The 9,575-nt window shown below is 37.8% G+C and overlaps 1 protein-coding gene across 2 annotated transcripts in view; it reads left to right on the plus strand.

Annotated features, from left to right (window-relative positions):
* The window catches only part of UNC5C (unc-5 homolog C (C. elegans)), a 605,975-nt gene that overhangs the window by 529,281 nt on the left and 67,119 nt on the right, over window positions 1-9,575 (plus strand). The gene's annotated exons all lie outside the window — the stretch shown is intronic.

Consider the following 9,575-nt stretch of genomic DNA (forward strand, 5'->3'; position numbering starts at 1 on the left):
ACAACAACAACAACAACAACAACAATGCTACCAGAGCTCCTTATGAAGGCAAGTAGTAGAAATACCTTATAAAGACAAGTTGTTGTCAGGTGCAACTGCTTCTTGGTCCAGGTCCAGATAAAGACAAGTAGGATCACCTTATAAAACAACCCCTTTTCAAAGCTAATTCCAAGGCAGAAAATTTAAATTCCCAGACAAATACATAGATGTTCCTTTTAAGCATTCTCAGTGGTTCTCAAACTTTGTGGGATATAAAAATTTCTGTATAATATACACTGTAGTTTACAGAGATTCAAGATGTAATTTTACATACATTCAGTTTCCAACTAATGGCTTAATATAAATTGCTAATGACTCTACCCTACTGTGTTAGACATGGCCAAGCAGAGACAAAATTGACTTGAGTTCAATTTTATTAATATCAAGAAAGTAGTCAAAATTAATTTTATAAACAATGCTTTTGATGCTGTTGTTAAGTGTCATCAAGTTAGTTCCAAAACATAGCGACCCTTGTGTAGCTTCCCAACACTGTAAATCTTAGTGGGAGCAGAAAGCTTCATCTTTCTCCCATGGAGGGGCTAGTGGGCTCACATTGGCAACCTTGTGATTTGCAGTCCAGAATTTAGCCTACATAGCCACCTCACTCCCCCAAATAATCCCCTTATAAAACTTCAGTTTTGCAAAGGAAGAGCTCAGGTATAGAAAGTTGAAAAATCTACCCAAGGTCCACAGCAAGTAAGTACTGATACTTACTGATCCCAACAATAGGAACCCAGACCTCTCTGATTTGGGAAGGCTTTTATCATGTGGGCTCTTATATGCCAGAAGCAAATACTTTCATGGTTTTAAAAGATTATTTTCTTCTGGTATGTAGAGTATCTCCAATTATGATACTTGTTCCTTTTTTCCACTGGAATACTTTTTAAAGAGAAGCATTTTTTCTCCTTCAAATATTTACTTATATGAACCTAAGGACAGTGGTTCAAAGTCACTAGCTGCTCATTGGAAACCCTATACAGGATTGCTATGAATCGGAAACCGACTCATTGGCACTTAACAACAATGTAGGGTTTTATGACAAATACAATGGTAATATTATACAGCAAAGACTACCTCATTCTAGCAAGATTTTCCAGTTGCCTTGGAGTAGAAATGTCACATTTTAGTGTGTCATTTTGCTTGCTCCACACTTGAAAATAAAAATAACAACAACAACTACAAAATATTGTTTGGAAATCATTTCCTGTAAAGGCAAAAACCTCTCCCTCATTTTAACTTTCTCATGAATTCCAAGCTCTGGTAGCGTAGTGGTTACGAATCGGGCTGCGAACCTTAAGGTCAGCGGTTCGAAACTACCAGCCGCTCCGCGGGAGAAAGATGAGGCTTTCTACTCCCGTAAAGATTTACACCCTCGGAAACCCTGTACAGGGTCGCTATGGGTCGGAACCGACTCGACGGCACTTAGCAACAACAACAACAACAACAACATGAATTCCAATCATCTCATGTTCCAAATGGACAACTATTTTATAATATAAATCATTTACATTATCTCATTCAATAACGCTCATATAAATTAAACAATGAGTGCATGAAGCTCTTTTCTATTACTTCTTTGTCTATCGTTATTTAGAAGGAGCTCTGGTAGCGTAGCGATTATAAATCGGGCTGCTAACTTCAAGGTCGGCAGTTTGAAACTACCAACTGCTCCGTGGGAGAAAGATGAGGCTCTCTGCTCCGGTAAAGACTTGCAGCCTCAGAAACCATGTGCAAGGTCACTATGAGTCGGAACCGACTCCACGGTACTTAGGTACTTAACAACAACAACAACATCATCATTTAAAGATACTCTGGTGGTGCTGTGGTTTAATGTTAGACTGCTACCTGCAAGGTTGTTGGTTCAAACCTACAAGCCTCATTGCAGGACACAGATGAGGCTGGCTAACTGCTCCTAGAAAGCATTACAGTCTTGGAAACCCTAAGGAATAGTTCTACTATTTCTTGTAAGGTTGCTGTGAGTCAGAATCAACAGGATGGCAGTGGGTAGTGGTGGCGGTGGATCTTCATTTAAATGTACTAATTTATGTCCTCACCATACTTTTAAAGGAGCTCTGGTAGCATAGTGGTTACGTATTGGGCTGCCAACCTCAAGGTCAGCAGTTCGAAACTACCAGCGGTTCTGCGGGAGAAAGATGAGGCGTTCTGCTCCTGTAAAGATTTACAGCCTTGGAAACCCTGTGCAGGGTCACTATGAGTCGGAGCTGACTCCACGGTACTTAACAACAACAATACTTTTAAAGAGTATGGGGCTGTAATTCAAGGGTTGGGATCTAACCCTGCTTTGCTTTTTTCTACAAAAAAACATTATAACATTACACAAGCCGTCACACCCTTTCAGACTCAGCCTTCTTTAGTCTACAGATGCTAAGGGGTTAGAGTTAAAAATTCGAATCAATTCTATATTTGAATTCTAAAATAGTTGATTTTTGCAAATTGGTGAGTGCATAGGCTTTTGGTGAGGCCTTAGGCTTGTTTTGAGGAATTTAAACTTGGTGAGTGGTGATCCAAGACTATAGTATTTCACATATCAGCAGAGCTACTTAATTGTTTCTATTAAAATTTTATTCATGGGGCAAAAACAGTTTGTATTACCTTTTCTATAAAATTAAATTATAAACCATGATCATATTTTACAGTTTGTATTACCTTTTCTATAAAATTAAACTACAAACCATGATCATATTTTATTATTATCTGCTACATATATTGCGTAAAAGAACAATAAAACTGAGTATAGAAAAAACAAAACACTGTTTATTGGGAAAATAAATGTGTACTTACAGTTTCTGACACCATCTCTAAGATTTTCCAAATACAAACTCATCCAAGATTTGGGCATTTTACAATACAATTACTAGACATTCACTGTACTTAAGGACAATTTGATTTCATGTACTTTCAGTATAAAATCAGCCCTGGTGTGGCACTGTAGGATAAGCATTCGACCATAAGGTTGCTTTGAACCGCAAGTTTGGCAGTTCAAACTCATGAACCACTTCTCGGAATCCCTACATAGGGTCACTATGGGTCAGAACTGATTCCATGGCACTTGAGAACAAGAAATACAAAATCACAGAAAGTTATCTTTTTTTATGATAGTTGGACATGGACATGAACTGAAGGAAATGGGTCATCCCACCTCTCTTCTATATGATAAACTTGTGCAAATTTTTAAAAGGCACTCTTTTCTCAACTTACTTTAACACAATCAGCCAGAAAAATTCTTTCATGAACAATTCAAATCTACAATAAATGCAAATATGAACGGTGTCACCCAGAGCTGGACTATGCAAAAATTGTGCATTGTCAGCCTGACCTAAGAAGTTAGGGAAAAACTTTTAGTTTCCACACTTTGGGTAATTTTGACCATATCTCATTTCATTTGAGGGGCTTACTTTCCCCATGTGAAAGAAGGTTGGATGAGTTTATCTACTAAAAGGATGGCTTTGCAGCAAAAGGAGCTGTTTAAGACAACCTGCTCTTGCTCAGATTTTTAAAATATTTTTATTTACTTGATGCTTCTTTCCACAATAAAACCTCCTCCCATTCTTATACTCCCTAGTCACGGGGTGGGGGAGGGAGGAATATAGTTTTTAAAAAATGAATTTTCTTTACAAATACCAGTTATTACCAAAAACAAGAAGTTGTAGGAGATGAGCGTCTCTCATTGGAAAGCAGAGCGCTGCTCTAGGATTGTCTTCCTCTATGTGTAGCTTCTGAATGTCCTGCAACCGAGTCCAAAGTTCTTCCCTTGAGTCGTACCTCTCTATGTCTTCTATCAATCTAGGGACGTGATTTTCAATGTTGTAATCAATACCTGGTAGCATTGTTGTTGTTATTGTTGTTGTCAGGTGCCATCGAGTCGGAACCGACTCTTAGCGACCCCATGCACAGCAGAAAAAAACAATGTGCGATTCTGGGCCAACCCCACCACCGCTGCCACACTTGACACCATCAATGATGCCACTTGGCTGATCCATCTCATTGGGGGTCTTCCTCTTTTTCTTTGACCCTCCATCTTACCCAGCATGACATCCTTCTCCAGTGACTGTTCCCTCCTGACAATATGTCCAAAGTATGAGAGACGAAGCTTAGCCATCCTGGCCTCCAAGGAGCATTCTGGCTGCACTTTGGCAGTCCATGGCACTTTTAGTATTCTCCTCCAACACCACAACTCAAAGGTATCAATTCTTCTACGGTCTTCCTTATTCACTGTCCAGCTTTCGCATCCATATGAGGTTATTGAAAATACCATGGCTTGGATCAGGCGCACCTTAGTCCTCAAGCTGACATCTCTGTTCTTCAATACTTTAAAAAGTTCCTTGCAGCAGATTTGCCCAATGCAATACATCGTCTGATCTCTTGACTGCTGCTTCCGCAAGTGTTGATAGTTGATCCAAGAAGAATGAAGTCCTTGACAACTTCAGTCTTTTCTCCATTGATAAGAATGTTGTTTATTGGTCCAGTGGTGAGGATTTTTGTTTTTCTGACATTGAGCTGCAACCCATACTGAAGGCTGTGTTCTTTTATCTTCATCAGTAAATATTTCGAGTCCTCTTCACTTTCAGCAAGCAAGGTTGTATCATCTGCATATCTCAGGTTGTTAATGAGTCTTCCTCCAATCCTGACACCACGTTTTTCTTCATAGAACCCAGCTTCTCATATTATTTGCTCAGCATACAGGTTGAATAACGTAGTGGTTAGGAATTGGGCTGCTAACCTCAGGGTCAGAAGTTCGAAACTACCAGCGGTTTCGCAGGAGAAAGATGAGGTTTTCTGCTCCTGTAAAGATTTGCAGCCTCGGAAAACCTGTGCAAGGTCACTATGAGTCGGAACCAACTCCACAGTACTTAACAACAACAACAACAATCAATGCCTGAACATTTTGTTTCAGACTATTCAAAGAAGAAGAAGGCAAGACTGTTCCTCACACTGCATGACATTCAGTATCCTTGGCACTCATTCATCAACTACCAAAAACAATCGTTCGATCATCATGGTACCCAAATAACAGTTGCCTATTCTGGTCCATTTTAAAATATGCCCATTAGAAGTGGCACCACCACTGGATGAGCAGCCCTTTTTAGCATCAAGTTGCACTGTGATCCTGGAAATGTGTTTATGAAACATGTTAGCAGTATCTTTACCAGAAGACACAAAGGCCAGGCATAAAAAAGAGAAGGTGAAAAAATATGTACGACTTTAAAGACTGCATTGCTCGTGATTTCTCAGAAAAATTGGTTCAGTGTCTGTGCAATAACTGGGGAAACTGAAACTCACCTAAGTTTCCTGAGGCCACTCATTTAATAATAGAGTTTATTGACTGTACAAGCAAAGCCCTTATGAATTCAGCTTCTTAGTGTTAGCAGAGACAACTGTGCCTTAGTAATCTTCATTATAATGATATTGATTTATATGGTTGTCATATAAAAAAGATAGTTGTTTGCAATGTACCAGTTTTTTTAAAAATGTCATTTATCCTTTCTGTAACTTGGAAGTAAGTACCTTATCCCCTTGCACAAATTAGAATATAAGTAAATGTGAAGTTACGTAGTGGAACCAAGCTCTCACATCTAAGAAGTGGCCTAGCTGGGATTCAAACTTAAGTTCATGAGACTGAAAATCTATAAGCAGTGTTCCATTCCCTTCATCAATAGCCATAGTATTTTTTCAGTTGGTCTTACTACTAAGTAGTAAGAAAGTTAATTGAAATCTGTAACTTAGGAACAGGACTGGTGATTGTTATTGTTGTTAAGTGTCGTCAAGTCAGTTGCGACTCCTAGCGACCCTCTATAGGGTTTCTGAGGAGCGCTGGTAGGTTTGAACAGCCGACCTTGGGGTTCCCAGTCCAGTGCTTCTCCTATAGCACCACATCAAAGCTGTTGATAGTGACACTGAAATAATTATTTTGCACTGTGTTCTGCCTGAGATGTTATTTTTCATTATTGCTAAGACTGCTCTCAGCAGGGTCACTTTATTAGCTGAAGAAAATATCCCCCGTTGTTCTGTGAGAGACGGATCAGATGGAGAAGCATAAAAACAAACTTCAGAAAGTGATTTTGTGTTCCCATCATTCAGGGGATGGAAGAGTAATCCCCTTCTGTTCTGATTCCCAGCCTCCTAAGTGATGTTTTAGTTCTCCTGTTTATTTTATCTTTTGAAAAGCATGGGAAAAGTTTTATAAGGTTGCCTTTCAAAACCATTTATCAGGGTTTCCATAACAGTAAAATGGGACTTTGAACCATTGGTAAATATTCTTAATACTGGTCCCTTTTAAATGTCTCCATGTAAAACAATAACCAGATAGATCTTAATTGACTGGGAGGAATAATTAAAAGTAGACTTTTAGTTTTATTTTACTTTAGTTTGGAACCACCCCCGAATGCAAACAATCAAATATGAGCATTGATAACCCTATTGATAAAAATCTCCTAAGTCATGTCTTTCAGAATCCATCCATAAAATCCCACCACATTGCTCCATCTCCAATCCTCTACCAATAGTGAATCCAAATGAGCTTTTCAAAATTACATTTGATCACAGGATTTACATTTCACTCAACATAAAATTGAAATCTTTTCCATGGACCACCTAACTTACATGATCTGACTGTTACCCACACTTCCAACTCTAACCCTTTCCTCTCTCCTCTTGTTCAGTTTTCCACCTACTCTATTTTTATTTTAGGACTCTTACATTTACTCACTCTTCTTTGGTGAACATTGTTCCTTTTGAGAGTTGGTTTGTATGATTCCTATTTTTTAGGATTTAGCTAAAATTTTGTCTCAACAGAAAATACTTCTTTAATTTCCTAAATTGGCCATTTCATATTTTCAACCATACTACATTCTTTTCTTTTATTTTCAAAGGACTTTTAAAACTATTTAGAATTATCATATTATTTTGTTTACTTTCTTATTTTCTGTTAAACTAGAATATTGCTGCCATCAAGTTGATTCCAACTCATATAGCAATCCTGTATAGGGTTTCCGGAAAGCAACTGGTAAGTTTGAACTGCTGACCTTGTGGTTCAAACCAACATTATGATGCAGTGCTTATCCTACAACACCACACCAGGACTAGAATATAAGATCCATGGAAGCAGAACTTTTCCCAACTTGTGGTTGCTATACTTCCCACCCTGACCCCACAGACCAAAAATAAAATCCAGCAGCTGGTGATGTTCAAGAGTATTTGTTTAAATTAATGAATGAATGGATTCTAGTTCTTTGCCTGGAATATAATAAATTAGATCCATTAGAGTTTATATATATATATATATATGTATGTGTGTGTATGTGTGTATATTGAGTTGTCTAGATTCGCATAAATTAAGAGAACATGAAGATTAGAATGAAAACTAAAAAGTTCCTTTTACTGTTCCTTGTCTGGCTGTCAAAAGCAGGAATTCTGTTGAGAAATGGGGATATAAACCAAGAAAGCCCCAGCACAGCTTCACAGGGAGAAATTTCAGATCCTGTTATTTATCTCTGGAGACATGCATTCTCTTTCTATAAGATAAACTGTTTTTGCTTATTTAAGCAAGCCCTTTCTGATCCTCATCATAATTTTCAGGGTGAACATCATAACATCCCTAAATATCCATAATCTCCAAACTGACATGCATTTCATGAATCTGTTGCCTACAAAAATACCAAAAAAACAAAAACTAAAAAGGTTCATGGCTTCTGTCTATTCGACATCATCCTTGCTAAAATGATAGAATCTGTTCTGTGATACCCTTTGAAAGCAGTGAACTTGCTTTGTCTTATTTCTTTGGGTTTCAGAAATAAATAACCTTTCCTTATTGCCTGTATATGTCCTAGCTGTCCTTTTATTGAGATCACAGAATACAAATCGAAAAAGGTTATTACCAGACAGAGGTGTTTAAAAATGAAAATCAAACCTAATACATGGACTCAGACAACTGGAATAAGGGATATAATATTTATAAAACTGAGTAGGAGGTTGCAATCATTGCTCTAAAATAAAGCATTAAAAATTAATTCAGAACAAACCTGTCTGTGCTACAGCAAACCTCTCTCTCATTAAGGTAGCACTGCGTGCTTCTCCACAATTAGTTCCCAAAAATGGGTAAATAGCTTGTAAAAACTGAGTGTTCTGCAAACTACCTGAGGCACAATTTAGGGTTTCGATTTAGAGTATCAAAGCTTTACAGACCTTTAATTTTAAACCAATTAATTGTGATCCTTGCAATTTCCCTACATTTTTGCCCTTGAGTATTACTAGGGAGGTTTAATTCACATGTTTCTTATTCATCTTCATTTGATTAATCCGAGCAGTACTGTATCATTTGATTAATTCATATGTTACAGAAGATTAAATCTTGGGAAACTCTGGTTGCTAGTTATAAGTTGTACTTCAGAAATTTCCACTTCAAAAAGTATGTTTTCCACATTTTAGAAATGTTTTCCTCCCAGCATTTTCATTTCTTCTCCTCCACACCCACCATGGACTTCATCAGACCATAGATAATCCTGAGTAATGTATATCAATTTTGATCATGGAATATTATGTGATACAGTTACAAACTGGAGTCCTAGTGTAGGATAAGCACTGAACCACAAAATAGCAGTTCAAACCCACCAACTGTTCCTTGTAAACCCTATGAGTCAGAACCCACTCCATGGCACTTGACTACAACTAAGTTACAAATGACCTAATGTAGTATTTGTGTATATATATAAATAGAAAGAGAGAGAGAGAGAGAGACAGAGAGAGAGAGTCCTGGTGTGGTGCTGTGGGCTAATGCGCCAGACTGCAAAGCCATTTGAACTGCAAGGTTGGCAGCTCAAGCTCACCAGCTTCTCCTCGGAAACCCTATACAGGGTCGCTATGGGTCAGAACCAACTCGATGGCACTTCATAACACAACAAATATATACATACACTAATAACAAAATTGCTTTGTAAAATCTGTCTACATTGTACTGTTATTTTTGTTCAGTGCCGGGGAGTCGGTTCCGAATCATAGTGACCCTGTATATGGTTTCTGAGGAGTGGCAGGTGGATTTAAACCACTGATTTTGTGGTTAGCAGTCCAATGCTTGTAAGTTGTTGTTAAGTGCTGTCAAGTCAGTTAGTGCTTGTAACTGCAACACCATAAATTACAACATGATCAGCAACTAAGCAAAAGCCTTTTAGGGATTTCCTTTTGTTACTTCATTCTCAAAAAAGTTACTGATACAAGTTTACAAACACTGATTACCACAGTATTGTAACGAGAACACCAGAAATGTTGACAAAATCAATAACTATAAAAACACCAAGAGCAAAGGTAACAACAGCATGCAGAGGAAACTATGTGATTTGAAGTGTCCTTGTTATTGATATTAATGATGGCTCTGAATGGAGCCCATTAGGTTCCTTTACCGCCCAACTCTCCTTCACTTGACATTGTTGTTGTTGTTTACTATTGCTATTGTTATCACTATTAGTTTTCTACCTATAAGAATTTACTCATAAGAAAGAAGAGTAAGAATGCTAGTGTTTTCT

This window comes from Chrysochloris asiatica, unplaced genomic scaffold (assembly GCF_000296735.1).
Source record: "Chrysochloris asiatica unplaced genomic scaffold, ChrAsi1.0 scaffold00294, whole genome shotgun sequence".
NCBI classification, from domain to species: domain Eukaryota; kingdom Metazoa; phylum Chordata; class Mammalia; order Afrosoricida; family Chrysochloridae; genus Chrysochloris; species Chrysochloris asiatica.